This window comes from Rutidosis leptorrhynchoides, chromosome 3 (genome assembly GCF_046630445.1).
Source record: "Rutidosis leptorrhynchoides isolate AG116_Rl617_1_P2 chromosome 3, CSIRO_AGI_Rlap_v1, whole genome shotgun sequence".
Taxonomy (NCBI): domain Eukaryota; kingdom Viridiplantae; phylum Streptophyta; class Magnoliopsida; order Asterales; family Asteraceae; genus Rutidosis; species Rutidosis leptorrhynchoides.
This window is the reverse complement of record NC_092335.1, coordinates 261,742,511-261,756,990: the sequence shown is the minus strand read 5'-3', so window position 1 is coordinate 261,756,990 and position 14,480 is coordinate 261,742,511.

Here is a 14,480-nt window from a genome sequence, read left to right as displayed (position 1 = left end):
GTATTCAATTCAATAAAAATATACAATTCAATATGAATATACAGTTTTATGATGATTATTTTTTAGATTAATTATTGAATATCAAACCATATTCGTACCTAATTTTGGAAATTTTTTTGTGTTACCTTTCCCTTTATTTGCTGGGCTTTTTTTTTTCCTTTTTTATCTTCTTCGCCAATCATCTGCAGTTTTTTTCATATGGATTTAAAAATCTTATATTTCTCACGTATTCAGAATATATTCGTAGTGAATGTTGAATATACTTTGTCGCGATTGATCTACGTTCAATTTTCTTTTCGATTTTACCACTTGAATCTCTGAATTCGTATGGCGATTGATCTTCGGAGGCAGAATGATACAATGAATGAATGCTTCGATCTCCTGAAATACCCTAATTTCTCATTTTTGGTTCTTTTTTATTTTATTTTATTATATTTATTAATATTTGTGTTTTGACGAAACTGCCCCTCCGTGTTATTTTTTAATGAGATGAGATCTGCGGCCAGGATTCAATTATCCCCAATTTGGTGCTTATCCCTTGATCTCTCCCATATATATATATAATAAGAACGATGTAGTACTCAATTATGGAGAAAAAACTGAAAATATCTATCTAAATAACCATCATACGATAACCAATCAAGATAATCACATAGTTTTATTTACAAAACAAATAAATAAATGCAACTTACAGAATATATATAAAATCGAGAGGTACTCTTTCGAACGGCAAGTAACCATCACAGAATATCACATTCCGGCCAAAAGAAGCAATAGCCCCTACCATATGTAGCAAAACAACTCTACATTTACGAACAACAAAAAACCAAATAAACATAGCTTAAACATATTAAAGACTCGATCTTTATTATGAAATATATAAGACAATACCTACATAGATAAAACTATATAATTATAAAATTTTTATACGGAAAAAAAGGAACTTGTTGACCTTAAACGAAAAGCAACTTTAACTATTAGCTCTGGTATATACAATCATTTATGTAAAAATTAATGGAAGTACTCATCCATCGTCGATATACCTTCACTTCTATTGCTTTGTGCTTATGGGTTGGTCGAAGGTTGCAAACAGGATCTGGTAGAGCCATTAAATAAAAGCAAGATAAATAGAGTATGGTTATAACTAGGTTTATGTTATAAAATATCTAGATTGTGTTATAAAATATCTAGATTGGATGTTAATTTTATTATTATTATATTTCTTGCATAGTAATATTTTATACTATAAATAGACATGTATGGTAACCATTTAAGGTGCACCATTTCTCTTGAAATATCAATATCAATATTTCTTCTCTCCTTCTTCTCTCTTTTTCTCTCTTTGTTCTTATAACCATTAAATGTAGTCATAAGCCTACTGAATTATAACACGTTATCAGCACGAAGTGCTCCGCATAATCAAGCATGGGCTGATCTATTCAGAGAAGGAAAAAGAAATGGAGTGCAACAAAGAAGGAATTCATTCGAAGATGGTGTTTATGGCACAGCATGCCCGATTCCACTGGGTAAAAACTTCACGTACACGCTTCAAGTGAAGGATCAAATCGGAAGTTTTTACTACTACCCTTCTTTAGCGTTCCATAAAGCCGCGGGTGGTTTTGGAGGTGTCAGGATTCTAAGTCGTCCGAGAATCCCTGTTCCTTTTGATGAACCCGCCGGTGATTATACTGTACTTATCGGAGATTGGTACAAAGCTAACCACACGGTAAGTTAGCTACATTTTTGCTTAAAATTATTTTCTTTATTCTAACATGACAAAAGAGATTGCACAATATTTTATACATATATTTTTTGTCATTCAATTAGTAACATAATTAGTAACATGGGCACCTTGTTGTTTTATATAAATGTAAAGCCAACCCTACTAATACTAATAAGAACTATTTTTTTTAGTGGGATAGTAATTTTGGTGATCTACTACTTGTGATAGTAGGACCCAACACTTGTCATTAAGGACCAAACAAGATGGCTATAAAGCAGCGGTAGCCCAGCTGTAGTGGGTCCGTATCATTAAAACCCAAAACAAAAAAAAAGCGACATTTGTTACCGACGGGCGACGACTCGCTTTAACTTAATACCATCATAGATTTAACTACTGATGAGATAAATGTTTCAATTTGGGCACTCCCCAAAATACGTATAAAGTAAAATAAATTTGTAGAAAATGTGAAATTATGGTACAATTAGTTGTTAATATTTTTTGATGAGGTGTTTGAATAACATGTGGCCAATAGCAATCACCATCCCCGAATACTACGAGTTACATAGCCCACAAAGGTTGACCAAAATACCACACTTGAATATACGCGAAATTTCATCAAAGAACATTATAGGTTGCACACTTTTATTTATAGTACTCCGTATATTTTAACCCTCCATTTTATTTAGTTTTTTTTTGACGATATGAAGTATCATTTTTATGATTCTCAAATCGTTAAGTAGATTTTTCTTTGCTCCCGTCAACAAGAATATCTGGATCCGCCACTGTAATTAAGGTTTATCTAAGCAATCACAAGTCACTAATCAAGGTAATAAAAAAATTCTTATGTTATTTAAGTTATATATGGTCGGTTATACCGCCTGAATTATATTTCTGTAATTAACTTAACTAATATTTATATTTATTGTTATCTAACATTTATTTATGATTACTTATGCAACTACTAATCATTATTGATAAAGATCAAAGGATTCGTTGGAAGACAAACGCTCTTTGCAACAAATAATTAAAACATCAACGTGTTTTAATGGAACAAATATTCACACCAATAATGACGTGAATTATTGAGGCTGGAATGCAGCAAATTTTGAACAATGGTTAATATTAATAAAAAGGATTGATTTCCCGACTTGCACATATTCGGGAGTATATATAATGAAAGAAACAAAAACTAATTGTTATAGCTCATAAATATATGTTAAAAAGAAATTAACAAAAAGTGTTAACAAAGAAGTATTTTTTTTTTGAAAAGTTAAAGACAAAAACTAATAGACTAAAATTCTGTATAATGTTTCAAAAGCTAAAGAAAAATAATGTTAGAAACAAATTTAAAAAGTAGATAGTTTTGTTTTTCTTTTAAAGAAAAAAAAAAGGAGAAGTGATGGTCACGTGAGGGGGAAATAAATTCACCTCCATCACTTTCTTGGATCCGAGAAAGAGAGAGGCATGTTTCTTTTTACCTCAAATAGTGAGGGTATTGTAGTCATTTCATGTGATAGATTTAATTCTCATTGGTTGGTAGGATTATAAAGAAAATGAAAAATAAGAATAAAATGGAAAATGACTAATGAGAACAATAGAAATAGTATGAGTATGTCATTTTAAACTCTCAACTAGTAATTGATTGTATAAAATGATCGAGAATATTTTTTTTATTATATTGGTTTCTTATGTTCTATATACCGACAAAGACATACTAACTAAAATGAGTTTAAAAAACGCATATGATTAAAAGCGCATATGATAAAAAGCGCAGCGCATATGATTAAAAGCGCATATGATGAAAAGTGCATATGATGAAAAGCACAGCGCATATGATTAAAAGCGCATATGATAAAAAGAGCGGCGCATATGATTAAAAGTGCATATGATAAAAGCGCAGCGCATATGATTAAAAGTGCATATGATGAAAAGCGCAACGCATATGATTAAAAGCGCAAATGGTGAAAAGGATATATGATGAAAAGCGCATATGGTGATTAATGAAAAACACATATGGTGATTAATGAAAAAGCACATATTGTGATTAATGAAAAGTACATATGGTGATTAATGAAAAAGCACATATGGTGATTAATGAAAAGAATATTGAGAAAGAATCACCAATGTTTTCTTGAAAGAATTCAAGGTTATATATATGGACCAATTCATCCATCATGTGGACCATTTTGATATTTCATGGATCTAATAGACGCATCTTGCGGATGGTCTCATGTTTGTGTGTTATCAAGCTGTAATATGGCATTTGAAAAGTTTCTTGCACTAATTATTAAATTGAGAACACATTATTCTGATTACACCATTAAAAAGGATGAGACTTGATAATGATGGTGAGTTAACATCTCAAGCATTTAATGATTATTATATGTCTAAAGGGATTGTTGTTGAACATCCAGTTGCTCATGTGCATACACAAAATTGGTTTAGCTGAATCAATAGATAAACGATTGCAGCTAATAACTAGACAATTGGAAATGAGTACAAAACTCTCAATATTTATATGGGGACATGTAAATTTACATGCTGCGACATTAATTCGCATTATACCATGTGGAAGTCGTAAATATTTTCACTTAATACTTGATTTTGGCCAAGAGCCAAATATTTTCTACCTTAAAACATTGGTTGTGCAGTGTATGTTCCAATTGTATCACCACAACACAATAAAATGGTTCTTCAAAGAAAGATGATAATATATTTTGGATATAAAACATCTTCAATCATAAGATATATTGAACCCATGATGTGTGATGTTTTTACAGCACGTTTTGCTGATTGTCATTTTAATAAAACATTGTTCCCTAGATTAGGGGGAGAAATAAAAATAAAAAATAAAATGATGCTTCATGATGTGAACATCAATTAAGGTATATTGAACTCGCACAAAAGAATGTGAAACGAAAGTTCAAAAATAATGCATATGCAAGAACTTGCAAATTAATTACTTTATGCATTTACAGATATAAAAAAGTGACTAAATCATATATACCAGCGATAAATGCTCCAGCTCGAACTGAAATTCCAAAAGCTGGTAATAATGTCACTGTTGAGTCTTTGCCACGCATCAAACGTGGAAGATCAATTGGTTCCGAAGATAAAAATCCTCGAAAAAGAAAATCAGCTGATAATGAGGTAAGAGAAAGTGTTCAAGAAGAACCACAAATCAATATTCCTTCTGCAGAGGATATTGATAAATGTAAATACTAAAATTGCGATAAATTATGCAATATTATGGAACCGAAATGAAACTAAAATCTCTATGAGATATTTTCATATAATGTTACAATGACATCATGAATAAAGATGATGATCTGGAACTAAAATCTGTCATTGAATATACAAAATGGACATGATTGAGCTCAATGGAAAGGAGCAATAAGAGCTGAATTAGAATCGCTCGATAAAAGAAAAGTTTTCGGATCAATCGTTATCACTTTTAAAGATGTGAAACGTATGGGATACAAATGAATTTTTATCCGAAAAGAAATGTGCAAATGAAGTTACAAGGCAAAACTAGACTTGTAACTCAATATTTCCCACAAAGACCAGAAATGAATTAGGAGGAAAAATTATCCTCCTGTAATGGATACAATTACTTATTAGATACTTAATCAACCTGGTAGTTATTTAAATGCATCTCATGAATGTTGTTACTACTTATCTGTATGGATCACTTAATAATGATATATATGAATATACCTAAAGGGTTAAGGTATCATAAGCATCTAATGTAAAACCCAAGGGAATATATTCCATTAAATCACAAAGATTTCTAAGTGGGTTTATACAAACGGGACGTATGTGGTATAACTGATTAAATGACTACTTGATAAAAAAAAAGGGTATAAATATAAACTTATTTTGCACGTATGTTTTATAAAAACAATGTTCGGATATGAGATCGTAGTTGTTTATGTCAATGTTCTTAACATCATATGAACAAATAAAGAGATCTATGAAATCATTCAACTTCTAAAGAATTATTTTGAAATGAAAGATCTTGAAAAAATCAAGTATTACCTTGGATTGCAAATTGAGCATATGCCTAATGGTTTACTTGTACATCAAACAACTTATACCGAAAAGATTTTAAAACATTTTTTTTAAAGACAAACTCATTGTTGTTAGATCACTCAATATTGACACTGATCTATTTCATCCCTGCGAAGATCATGAAAATTTTAACAGATCGGAAGTTCTATATTTTAGTGCAATTGAGGTTCTTATGTATCTTATAGATTATACAAGATCTGACATTTCTTTTGCAGTTAATTTGTTGACAAGGTTCAGCTCAGCCCCTACCAAAAGACATTGGAATGGGATCAAACAAATAGTTTGATACCTTCGGGGAACTACTGATTTATAATTATTTTATTCTAACAACTCGAAACAAGATTTGTTTGGTTATACAGATGCAGATTATTTATCCGATCTACATAAAGCTAAATCTCAAACTGGATATGTATTCCTAAATGGAGGCACCGCAATATCATGACGTTCTCAAAACAAACACTTGTTGCAACATCATCAAATCATGCCGAAGTGATTGCATTACATGAAGCTACTCGGGAATGATTTTAGTTAAGATCAATGATACAAATCATTATTGATTCTTGTGGACTAGAACGCTATAAAAGCGTAACAACTATCTATGAAGATAATACAGCTTACATAATACAAATGAAAGAAGAGTATCAAAAATGACAGAACAAAACATAAATGCTGACGAGGCGCTAAAGCTATAAACGGTCTTAACGGTCATAAGTTTGATGGAAAAGAATGGTATGTTGGTAAGGCTCAGACAAAGACTGAAAGGGAATAGGAACTGAAACAACGGTTTGAACAAACCATGAAGGAGACTGTAGACAAATCACAGGGGCTAAACTTATACATAAAAGATTTAGATGATACAGTTTCAGATGAAAACCTCGGATTCTTCTTATATACTCAAGATCTCGTAAAAGACAACCAGATTAAAATGAGATACGTTCAATCAACAACTCTGCTGATCTTTATACCAAAGCACTTCCAACCGCTATTTTCAGAACACACGTTCACAATATTGGCATGAGGCAAGTTCAAAAGATGTGACGACTCAGCAATGTCTACTTGAGGGGGAGTCAACTCTATGCTGCACTCTTTTTCCCTTAGCTAAAGTTTTATCCCAATGGGTTTTCTTTAGCAAGGTTTTTAACGAGGCAGTACTAGTTATTCTCTAATAAAATTGTCATCCAAGGGGGAGTGTTATAAAATATCTAGATTGTGTTATAAAATATCTAGATTGGATGTTAATTTTATTATTATTATATTTCTTGCATAGTAATATTTTATACTATAAATAGACATGTATGGTAACCATTTAAGGTGCACCATTTCTCTTGAAATATCAATATCAATATTTCTTCTCTCCTTCTTCTCTCTTTTTCTCTCTTTGTTCTTATAACCATTAAAGGTAGTTATAAGTCTACTGAATTATAACAGTTTAGGATATATACATAACACAAAAAGTAACATAAACAAAAAAAATACATTGATAAATTATCAAAAAAACAATAACTTTATCTTTAACTCCACCAAAAACCTACCAACAACATCAACAAAAATCAATCACTTAAACCCCGTTTATCACTTTATCCCCACAAACAAATGAATTACACCTCATAATGTAATTAAAAAAGTAATAATGCGTAATAAAACCTTTGATAACTTATTTACATGAACAAAAACAACAATAAACCAAATAAGAAAACGTACCATTCAAATTTTTTTTTTTTTTTTGAACAGCGATTGGAATCACCCGAGGGGGACTAAACCACCCGTTGCGACCATCTCCCGTTTCGACTATACCGATGCAGCGATAATAACCCCGCCTCCATCGCTGCCCGAGAGGAAACCTTGAAACCGATCTAAGGGCACGGCCAAGTAAAACCCCTCCCCTTTACCCCCCCCCTCCCCCCCCCCCACAACGATATGGGAAAGGTGTCATGAGTGGATACTTCATAGCAGGGATGATATTGTGTTTTTAATATGTAGCCAACGGGAATCGAACTCATAACCTCTCCTAAAGGAGGTAGGCCACCAACTACTGAACCACATCACAACTTCAACACCATTCATAATTTACTTGCATGTCTTTACAAGTGTTGTCATTGATGTTGGATGTTCACATGTCTAAGATCTGTTATACATGCACTTTAAATTTAGACTAAAAATATACTACCTCCGTCTCATTCCAATAGTACACAGACAAAAAACACGCAGTTTTAGAAAATCCCACTGACTTCATTTCTCCACCAATGAAATATCTTCTCTCTCCAGATCCACCAATGAAATATCATCTTTCCTTTCTATTTATGGAAGTGGACTATCAGAATGGGACAGCCCAAAATGGAATACTGGCCTATTGGAATGAGACGGAGGTAGTATCTTATTAACGATATAACTTAGCTTGAGGAGCAAGACAGATTTTATTCAATTTAATATTTGTTTCCATGTTGTAATTATTTCCAATTCCAACTTGTATCTGTATCTATATATATTGGTTAATAAACATCCCACAATGGTGAGGAATTTAACTCTAATATGGTATCAGCCTAACCTTTTCTTCCACCCTCTCTATCTCGTTTTTTTTTCTCTTCTGCAGCCGTATCCCAAAATCCCTCCACATCTTCATCATGTCGACAACTCCAACTGATGGTACGCTACCCCTCAACGCTATTTTACACATGCTAACCATTAAACTTTCCTCCTCCAATTACTTATTATGGAGACATCAAATTCTTCCTCTTCTCTCTTATCAAAAGCTTAAAGACTATGTCAATGGGACCATATCTCAGCCCACTGCTACTGGTACTGCTGATTCTTCGGCCTCATCGGTTACTTCATCCGATTCTACTGCAACTGTGACTGATGTTGCTGCTCTAGCTCAATGGGTCGATGGAGATCAGCGAGCTCTTCTTATTCTTCATGCTTCCCTTACTGAAGAAGCCATGTCTATTGTTGTTGGGTTAAAAACTGTAATGGTGTATCCTATCGTATACACACATAAAAGGCATAATGGTTGCATAAAAGTAGCATCAGGAAGGCTGGAAACAACAGTTTTGTGGAGTTATCCGTCCAGCGTTCTCCGTTGTACAGGCTGCTCCGTCATGCGTAAGCCCTGAAGGCCGCCTAGCGCGTAAGCCTTGGCCGGAGAACACCACCTTCAGCATAAATTTCGGATCACAAGTAACACAACGTATCATCATCTGACACGTGTCCCCAAGCAATCTGGTGGATCTGACACTATAAATAGACCCCTTGGGTCGTCATTTTACACAGTTCAGACATTCTGACAACTTTGAGAGCTGAGACTTCACTTCTCTTTCTCTCTCTACTTTCTCTCACTAGAAGTCATCCGGCTAGCACTTTTACGCTCTACGGACGACAGATTGATTAAGCCACCCCATAAGTTTCTACACTTGTGAACCGGGTCTGCAGGGATTACTTCCCGAGGGTAAAAATCAATCGGCAACACTCCGTCCTCCTAAAGCTAGATTACTTCTAGTATCTTGTTGACACACTAAGCTTTACCTCATAAGGAAATAGGTGTTAACAATGGCGCCATCCACTAATGCAAAGAACACACGAAACCGAAAAGGAACAAAAACAACTGAAGCTCCATTTGTACTTGAAGCAGTCAACAATCCATCAACTGACGACATGATAACTGTTGAAGATGTACCCGTTCCGCCACTAGATGGTACAATTGAAGAAACAGTTGCTAAAACTGCAGAAAGGCTTAAACATTTGGCAACTAATTCAGAGAAGAGGCCAGTAATCGAAGAAACGACAACCAAAAGTGCAGAAAGACTTCCAAATTTTGTTACTAATCCAAAGCGACGACCATTGATGCAACCACGGTGATGTCCATCATTTATACCTTTTCGGCGGATGGCGGATGGCAAAGACAAGCAAATAATGAAAAGGCAATCTATATCAAAATACAAGTTATCCAGGCTACTCGACAAGCTGGGCAGTCTTATTGATGATTCTGGAGATGATAATGACCTGAGCTATGATAATAATGACTCTGATGATGAAATTGACAAAGATGAGTTCATGTCAGAGAAGCAGGCAGTGTTGCTATTAAATGACATTCTTAAGCAGACAGCTCCGGCAAAATATAAGCAACGCTTAGCGCAGCCCGCCATCCGTGCTGTGGCCGTGGACAATTTCTTTGCCCTCATTACTGGAGAGCAAGCCACCAAGCCACCAGCCATGGCAGAATCTACACAGTGTTTCATTGATCGAATTGCTAATTATCCATTGCCCAGAAATCTTGCTATACCAACAATTGGAGTTTATGATGGCACAACGGATCCGGAAGATTTTCTGACTATGTTTGAAGGTGTTATGAGGTTGCAGCATTGGAAGGATGAAACTGCGTGTCATATGTTTCCTATGGTACTGCAGAAAATGGCACGCGAATGGTTTGCTAGTTTGCCACCAAGGAGTATTACTAGTTTTCTTGATTTGAGAGCAAAATTTGTGATGCAATACCAAAATCTACAGAGCTGTACTCTGACACATCTTGATGCACACGAGATCACAATGCATCATAACGAATCTTTGAGAAATTTTATGAACCGTTATACACTTGAAGCACAGAAGATCCCTGATTGTCCAGAATCACAGCTTGTATCTGGTTTTATTTTCTGTCTGGACCAGCGACGGTTTAGTGCACTTGTATGTATGACTTTCCAAAAACATTGCATCAGGCGTTGGAGGTTGCACAGAGGCATGTTCGATCTGGTGAGCGTGGGTTGAACAAGTTTGATATTGGCAGCAGTAGCAAGCCGCACAACGGAGGACGGTATTTTGACAGAAATCAGAGAAGGAATGACAATTCAAATGGGGGATGGAGAGGAAACAATTACCCTAATGATTTCCACCACAACAGAAGGCCAATAGAAAGGCACCCGTTAATAATGGCACTTACCAAAACTCCGAAAGAGATCCTGTTCACTGAACCAATTCGGACCACTTTCAATGCTCCAGCACCTATGAAGGAAAGGGAGGGTCCAAAGAGTGAGTTGTGGTGAGATTTTCATGAAGCTTGGGGCCATGATACAGACAATTGCAAATCTTTGATGAGAGAAATTATAGCGAAAATCAAGGCAGGAGAGCTGAATCATTTGTTGCCTGGCAAACAGTACAGGAGGAATGATCCTCGCAGGAAATTTGCGTGGTAAAGGAATGATGGTAACAGAGGACGCCGTGGAGAGAACAGAAGAGAGCAGCATGGTGGAAGAGATAATCAGAACCAACCGCAGTACTGAGACCGGGTCACAGAGCGTGAGACAACTCCAGAAGTTGTAATCAGGATGGTTTGGATCAACGACAGTCATTATGAAGAAAGTGAGTCATCAAACAGCAATTTGGACAGCTGGAGATATGCTCCAATTATCTTTCAGCCAATTCAGAATTGGGCGTTGTCCGTCCAACCAGTGATCATTTCAGCAGAGATAGCAAATAAGTTTGTCAACTGTATCTACACAGATACGGAAATTGAAGCTGACATCATTTACTGGCATTGCTTGAAGACTTTTCCAAGGCATGTGCAGGGCAGAGCTAGGCAAACGAGGTTGAAAGTTTCTGGATTAACGGGAGCACCGGTAAATGCCATGGGGAAGATTCGTTTGGAAGTTGTTATGGGTACATTCCCATTGTTGAGAACAGAAACAATCGATTTCACAATCATAGATGGAAATTCTCGATTTAATGTCCTTTTTGGAAGGGCAGTGTTGGCTAAATTCGGAGCGATAACATCGACAGCTCATGCAGAGATCAGGTTCCCAACTCCTAACGGAGTAGCCGCCATACATTCACAGTATGTGGCACCGGCTAGGGAGAGATCCACATTTATGAACTTACCAGAAGGCAACATAAACTGGAGAAAGCATGATCGGTTGTTTAGTGATGATGAAGTTCAGGAGTTTTTCATTCCATAATCAAGTGTGTAGGCCGGATAGCGCTGGGCGTTCGGCGTATGAAGAAGCAAATCTCCGTATGTTATCAAGAATAAAAGTTTATTATCAAAGCAGTTTTTTAGCATTTTTATGAAGACATTGTCTTTTACAATCATTGTATTCATGCCAAAATACACATGTTTGGCATTTGAAGATCATATTTTCGCATTATATGAAGAGCAACGTTTATCAATTTACTGTGAACCATTGTGGTTATTTTACAGTGCATATGTTAGCAATTGCATACATTAAACATTCATGGCGTACTAATTAGGCTTGATCCACCTAAATTCGTCATCAATTGTTTATGTACTGCACAGTACCGAACAATAAATTTTATATTTTTCTTAAACAAAGTGCTGCCCGTGACAAATGTAAAACATTACATTTATAACCTGCCCACAGAAGGAGTGTATTTTTAAAATACCTCCGATGGCGGAAGCTTTTGTGCCGACCAGCAAAAGGCACAAGGGATCGGCTAGAAAACGTTTAATGTTTTACTAGAACGCACAGAGGCATGATACAAAACTCAGATACTTGTCATGACAAACATTATAAAAAACTTACTTCACAGAACGAAGTTCTATATTTTATATATAAAGGCAAAAATATTTAGCAATTCTTCCTCATATACTTTATGACGGAAGGCGTATGACGGACAAGTCACTAACTCATAACTAATATTTATGTAATATTTCAAAAAATTCTTCCTCATATACTTTATGACGGAAAGCGTATGGCGGAAAGTGTATTTTGTAATCACTCTTCAAAAATACTTCATAATTATTATTCCTCATTAATTTGATGACGAATGCATATAACAAAGTATGAATATCTTACAGCTTGATTAAAAACATAATGTTTACAAAGTGAATTTTTTAAGTGTTGCTCATTCAGCTGAACTTAACACTGCAAAACATCCAAAACCGAAATACCTTAAATAATTATCACAGTGCTTCGCTCAGTTTTACAGTGTACAATTGTACATAGCAAATTTATTATATGCTTCAGTGCATCACAGATTTATTCTAAGCATGAAACAACAAAATAATTGAAACAAGTATGTAAGGAGATAGGCTCATCAAAGGCAATGCATATTTATGGAATTCAAAGTTGTCAATGTTTATTACAAATGTCTGCTCATGAAGTGGTTACAAGTTTATGAAAATTGAATATTGAGTACATCCTGAGCAGATGACTCTTCTCTGTTACATACTTCATCGTAAACATCTATCTTCAGATTAATCAATCTGTCTCTAGCTTCTTCAACCTTCTCCAGGGTTCCAAGAGGCATCAGATTTGTAATAGCAGCAGGGAGAGACATGTTTGGAGCAAGGCGTCTGGTAAGTTTATCTGTTACATCAGCAATAGCAAGGGTGCGTATAGCATCAACGTAATCATTGTAGGGATTCCCCACAAGAGCGGATCCAAGCACCTTCACTATCACATCTGGTATCCCCTTCTTAAGCTCAGGAAAATTACCCTAACCTTCCTCCGCCCTCCGGAGAAGCTCAGCGGATTTTTCCCTCTCTGCACTCAGCTGCTTCTCCAGCTCGCTTACTTTCACCTGCTCCTCTTCAAGTCTTTTCTTCTCAGCATCCCTTTCCCCTTGCAGAATAACAGCGACATCTTGAGCATTTTTTAGCTCAACTTATCTAGCCTTTATTATTTTCTAAGCATCACTCAAGGCACGCTCAGCATCAGCAGCTCTCTTACGAGCATTTGCACCTTCAGTTATATCTTTACGGGCTATAGAAAGAATAGACTCCTGATGCTTCTGCAGTTACAGCACAGAGTCCAGATGATTGGTTAGTAGTACATGAGCTGCCATAGTTGATTCCCTGAGTTGATCAGAGCGGAGAGCGGTGAATTGGGGTTTCAGCTCAGGGATAACACAACCCTGTACAAGAAAAAATTTTATGATTAATTTCAGGCAACTCACATCAATAAATTACAAGCATATACATGCAGATGGTCTTATCATTCATACCTGAAGAAGAGTTGCAAATTCTTTATCCTTAGTAGCAGGGTTTGCAATGATGGCCTGCAATGCCCTCACATGAGCAGGAAGAGTTGGCTCTTGAACATTGGAGGATGTGATAGCTGGGTTAGTGATATTAGGAGGAGGAGAATGATAAGCAGGGTTGCCTTTCGGCCTATCTTCATGAAATTTAGATTCCTCGAACGGAGTAAAGTTTGGATCAGGAGTTTTCAGGCCCTTCTCTCCTTCACTTTAAAGATTTTCCTCCGGCACCCGTCCACCGCCCTCAGTAGCCTTCCCTTGGCTATCATCAGATTCTGCTAAAATCACTAACAAAAACAAATTAGCATTATGAATAAATATAACAGTTAAAAAAATGTGTGAGCAGAATGGGCATAGTTCTTCTGCGTTTCTGCTTTTTGCCCTCCTCTGTACTCTTCGCCCTTTTAGAGCCTATGCTCTTCTTTCTTGTCTTTTGGGTTGGAGGAGGAGTGGGGTTAGTTTCACCCGTGATGTCAACTGAACCTGATGTTTGCTGGTCAGCGGTGGTGGTATCATCCGCTGTCCGTTCAGCGTCTGTTTGTTCAGACCCGGACTCACTATCAGAGCAGCTAATAATTACTCCTTCACCCTTTTCAGCAGCAATAGCATCAGCAGCAGCTTTAGTCTCAGCTGCAGCTCTCTCTGCCTCTAGCTCTTCAGCAGTTTTGTCATGAGCAGTGATCTCCACGTCATCATCAAGATCAAC